Source organism: Cyphomyrmex costatus, unplaced genomic scaffold (genome assembly GCF_001594065.2).
Source record: "Cyphomyrmex costatus isolate MS0001 unplaced genomic scaffold, Ccosl1.0 scaffold241, whole genome shotgun sequence".
NCBI lineage: Eukaryota > Metazoa > Arthropoda > Insecta > Hymenoptera > Formicidae > Cyphomyrmex > Cyphomyrmex costatus.
The window spans coordinates 211767-217904 of record NW_017276489.1 but is presented as its reverse complement, the minus strand read 5'-3'; positions in this window follow the sequence as shown (position 1 = coordinate 217904).

Sequence of the window (6138 nt, the reverse complement as noted above, 5' to 3'; positions counted from 1 at the left end):
GGGGGGGGGTGAAAGTTACTTCGCATGGAAAATTCAACGTTTCTAAACAGGAAAAGGTGTAGAACAGTACTTCATATCATACATGTATAGCATACGTTACAACTATGATTGTTAATAACTTTTTAACGAAGGACGAGTGACAGCTAAAAACTGTTGAGAGTTACTCAGGGTCATGACTTTGACAACATATGTCAAGATCAAAGTCATTGGAGGGAGGTCCCCTGATTGAGACATTTACTATTTTAAAACTATAATTGTTAATAACTTTTTAACGAAGGGCGAGCGACGGCTAGTTGTTAAGGCAAAGTTACTCAGGGTCATGACCTTGACAACATATGTCAAGGTCAAAGTTATTGGAGGGGGGTCCCCTAATCGAAACATTTACCAAATAGATTGTCAATGCTAAAGTACGCATTCGAATGATTCAGACGGATTAAAATTTCTATCTATTTTAATCCATTCTCGTTTATTGAAAAGAAATACACATGTATCAATCGCGCGCGCGCGCCCATGTGTGTGTGTGTGTGTGTGTGTGTGTGTGTGTAACGTTCATGTTTCTTTATCAGTTAATTTTCTATTCTTTTTTAATTAAAGAATGTTTAGCATAATTATTTATACTTTCTTCTAGCAATCCTTACAAGATAACAACTCGACGATTGTTCCAACAACCACTACGCTGTTGTTACGAAATACCGAATTACCAACCATCTTGGATAATAGAGAAGAAAAAAGAGCGGAAACGAAAGACAATTTCGCACGTATAGCAAACGTGTATGCCTCAAAAGTAACTACAACAAAAGACTATGCATAACGAAAGGACTAATCGTCTGACAATGTTATGCTATGTAATATTTTTTGGAAATTTTTTTTTTAAATCTCTTACATTTTTCTCACAAATATTTGAAAATATTTATTCTTGTCCCTTTTTTATATTTTTAAATTAGATAAATATTTGGTACAGATAAATAACTTTTAAACCAAATTTATCAGGAGACGCGATAGCGTCTTCCGTCAAGTATCATATATGAGAAAAAAGGTGTCGAAAGAGACGCTACAGCATATTCTTTACAAGAAGGAGAACGCTTATATAGTAAAAAATTATCATTTTGTTTAAACAAATAGGTATTTTAAAAAAATGAATATACAGTAGGACTTCTTAATTATAGTAGACTTCTTTATAGTCCACTTCTTTACAGTCCACATCTTTACAGTCACGATCTCCCAGTAATCCACAGTTAAGGAGATCCTAAAGCAAAGCTCGAAGGCCGGTATTCATAGTCGATTCTTATTTCAAGACTGTCTTAAGTAATGTCTTAAGATGCTAAAGCGGCCCTCTGATTGGTTCGTAACTCTTCAAGACTGAACTTATAAGACGGTCTTGAATATAAGAACTGACTATGGCCGGTATTCATAGTCGGTTCTTGTTTCAAGACTGTCTTAAGTAATGTCTTAAGATGCTAAAGCGGCCCTCTGATTGGTTCGTAACTCCTCCTTGAATTTAAGAACTGACTATGAATACCGGCCTATGAATACCGGCCGAAGTCTAACGAAATCGCTAGATGTCGCTGTTTTACAACACATCGACATATCTTTTATATACTACCCATTAATATCTCACGCAGCAGTGATGCACGCAGTCGCATTACGTGTCAATTTTTGTATCGTAAATTCATCGCGATAAAGTGTCTAAATCTAATTCTAAGCACTTGACGCTGTTTGTTCATGCAAAATTATGTGACTGTGGACTACTATTTCTTAAGTACAAATTGCACAGCTTTTAATATGAAACAAATGTTGTTACGACGTGCAACGACGTGACAGCTCTGCGCCATATATTGGACTAAAAAATGATAAAGAAGAACTCAATTTTGAAATTTTTTATCATTTTCAGCATAGATTCTATCTCACAGGCACGTATTAATGCGTATACTTTAATTCTGTAAAAGGATTTTCGAATCTGTGAATGACAAAAAAAGTATTTACGATACAAAAATTATACGGATTTAGTCGGTAATATAGAAGGCTTTAGGATCCCTTAACCTCCGTATAAGCATACGTTTTTAACCTATATGACGCGTATCCATGACAACTGCTTGCGCGGTAAACAGTGCGCAATCGTCTACTCAGAGTACACAGGCTTTCCGATATTTCATGTGTCGTACGGCGTTGAATGGTTATAGGACAGAGAGATCTGAGAATCTCTCTGTTTTACAGCCAATAAACAGGCTTGAAAAGCCTTGTCGTACGACACATGAAATATCGGCCTAACACAGGCTTGCATTTAGCGCTTAATTGTGTGGAAATAGTTTATATTAATTATTTTGCATAATTGTTAGTTACTGTTTTTAAGTGTAAATATAAGTCAAAAGAGAAAGTGTATAAAATAAGCAAGAAAAGCAATAGATAATTGAGAAGATTGCTTCCGGATTAAAAATTAAGAATGTGGTAAAAAAATACGGTATTTCGTCAAGTTGAGTGTCAAAAATAAAAAAACAAAAAGATTATATCGTTTCCTTTTAACAAATCCGTGCATAGTTAAAAAAAGCATGTCAATCATGTCACAATCTATTATCGAATTAACAGAATATTTGATAGTCAAAAGAGATTATAAATATGTTTTAACAAGTCGCTTCACCCAAGATTGTGTCGAAAATTTATTTTCGGGAATTAGAGCAAAACATTAAATACCAAATGCATTACTGATTGCAATTTAAGCAGGACTTAAAAGAACTTCGTATATCTCATTATATTAGAGATCAGGGTGCCGTACCATGGCACGGAAAACGGAATCGGAACACGGAATAGGAAAAGTGAAGTGGTAGGGGCAACCAATCAGCATCGTTCCGTTCCAATTTTAAGTAGCCTGGCTCCCCATGAGGCACAATTTTCGGAAACGGAAATTTTTCGTACTCTGTCGATCGCTAGCGATCACAAGAAATTAGGTTAAGAATAACTTGAAACCTACGGGTGGAGGAAGAAGAAGGTTAAGAGTACTGAAAAAGTAGAGAATATCATCTGTAAGTATTGTAATTATATGTTTGTTATAATTATTATTACTAGTTTTATTATTTTTGAGCCATAATATATTAAATATTTTTTATATGATTTTTGAAGGAAAAGTTGCGAAAGCAATAAAGCACGATTACTTCTTATGAAAAATATAATAAAGTGGCAAAGTACTCCACAGTTATCTTAATAATAATATTAACATAATAATATTATTGAATGTTTTTTCTTTGGATATTTGGGATATTGTACATATAATGTTAGGTTAAAAATGTATGCAAGGTCATCACCATAATCTAATATAAAATAATTTAGCAAACATATAATTACAATACTTACACATGACATTCTCTACTTAAATTTTTCAGTACTCAAAACCTTCTTCTTCCTCCATCAGTAAGTTTCAGGTTTTTCTTAACCTAATTGCTAGTGATCGCCAACGACCGACAGAGTACGAAAAATTTCCGTTTCCGAAAAATATGCCCCATGGGGAGCCAGGCAACTTAAAATAGGAACGGAACGATGCTGATTGGTTAGGTTAGGGTTGCCCTTAGCACTTCACTTTTCCGATTCCGTGTTCCGATTCCGTTTTCCATGGAACGGCACCCTAGACCAAGTAAAAATTCTAATTATACATAATCAAGACGACAGAGAATTTATTTGTAATTTTTTGAGTAAATCCAAGGAAATTAATTATGAATCATTTCCAGATATTCCGGAACCTAAAACAGATATCCATCTTTCTAATATTCAATTAAACATTTTATACAATATTGCTGGTTATATTATTCATAGTATTGTTAAAGATAATGCTGTAATATGCAATTCATGTTTAGATTCTGTTGGATGTAAAAATTATACAGGTATAAGATATTCAAGATTGGTGCATTTAAAATCTTCTTTAAAAAAAAACTTTATTCTTTATTAACGAACAATTAAGTTTTTGAATGTATTTTAAAAATGGAAATAATTATTCGCAAATATCTTCCATATTTAAAAAATAGTAAATGCAACTTTAATCATTTCTTTTTTGAAAAATTGCAAACCATTATGGGTGCTTTCCACCTACGACACAAATTGTGACACAGAGTCACACAGTGTCAGGGTGCTCCTTGGAACACATATGTTTCGATAAAGCCCCAATAGATGGTTCTATAGTCAACTATAATAAAAAAAAAATCTTACTCCTTTCGTTATCCATGCACTAAAATGAGAATCTAACAAGTATTGTGTAATACAATCAATCTCAAGTAATGTAAAAACATTCACCAACAGTATTCACAATTTTACGAGCTATTTAGGGTTATGTTACTTTTAAGTTTAACAGGATGCCACTACAAAACACGCTTTTATTTTGTCATGGTTGGTACTTCTAGTGACATAGCACTGTAAAACTCATCTATTCACATATATGTCTATTCACCGTGTCGAGCAGTGTGACACTGGGCGAGTTCAAGACGACAAAACGGCTAGGTATGCTTGCCGAGCGATTGAATAAATTGGTTATTACTTATAGATCCAACCAATCATACGCGATCGCTCAGCAAGCGTACCTAGCCGCTTTGTCGTCTTGAACTCGCCCACTGTGTCGTTGCTGGAACGCTCAAAACCGAACACTGTGTACCACAGTGTCGCCTGTGTCGATAGGTGGAAAGCACCCTATATGTGAAACAATAAAAAGCTCTCATCAACTATTTACAAAAATAAAGAAGCGTTTTATAGGATATCGTTTAAGAATCGCATATCAAAAAGGTCGTTTAATAAATACAATACACAACAGTAAAACAATGGCAATTAATGTATTCTGTGATCAAATAATTTGTCTGCAATACCGATTTTATAAACTTGTTTTTATTTTAGCATATTGTCTTTTTTCTTATATGTTTTTATATTATAGAAAATTAATGCTATTTATAAAAGAATAAATAAAAAATTGTTTCGTGATTTATTGTATTTCTCTTATTTGAATTAGTCTGAATTTTGTAGTAATTCTCATTGGTTTCGCCATGTTATTCTTGAGTTTGATTCAGCCAATGGGCGCGAACACGTTGAATGGCCAGACTCTGATATAGGGACTCTACTATGACCTAGAGTCCCTATACTAAGAGTCTGGCCAAGGTTGTCATCCAGCCTATTGGTTTCGACAAAATATGGCAGAGCTAATGAAGTGTCTCGAATTAATATCTTGGACGCAGTATAATTCAACTAGTAAGAATCATAGAAATAATAAAAATAGAACAATAATGTAATAAAGCTGTTTTTAACAATTTTTTTAATGTGATAATACAAATATAATTTCAATTAATGTATTCATAAATAAATAATTATATCATTTAATAGCAGCATTATTATTAAACAGCACCAGCTTTATTCAATCAGTAAGAACAGAACAATGAGATAATAAAGTTGTTTTTAACATTTTATTTAATGTAAAAATACAAATACAAATAAATTTTAATAGTATTCATAAGTAAACATATCCTCTAATTTACTTATAAATACATTAAAATGATATAAGTAAATTATATCATTTAATAGCAGCATGCCTAGCCATAGTTTTACTACTATATAATTCTTATTTCGTAATCGTCCTTTGTTGCAATCAATTTTTATGCGAAATGTAATATACCGTTTCATTATTTTATCGAATAGTGCAGTACCACATCGATCACATCACGTTTTTGGTTATGTACGACAACGCCATGTTTTGTCGAACTAGATCAAAGAACTAGACCTTGGCCAGACTCTTAGTATAGGGACTCTAACGTCGGCGTGTTCCGGCCGCTCCAGTGTTATCCTGATTAGCTGACTGTCAGCCAATCATGACATTCATTCAGTGGTATTAAAAATGGCTGACTAATAGACGATTGGTGGATTTCATATTTCGTCTGCAAACGACGCCATTTTTAATACTTTTCTTAGTAATTTTGCGATACTGACTTAAGCCGGTTGCTTCTCTGATATCTAGGACTCTACTATGACCTAGTTTACACCCAGCCGCCCAATCCCGATCATAGAGATAGTAGTACATACATATCAGACTGCCAATCAGAAACTCGGACATCAATGTCGCTTCTCTTTATATATAGGACTCTACTGCAGGATAAAGCGGGGAGCACAGACTTTTGCATA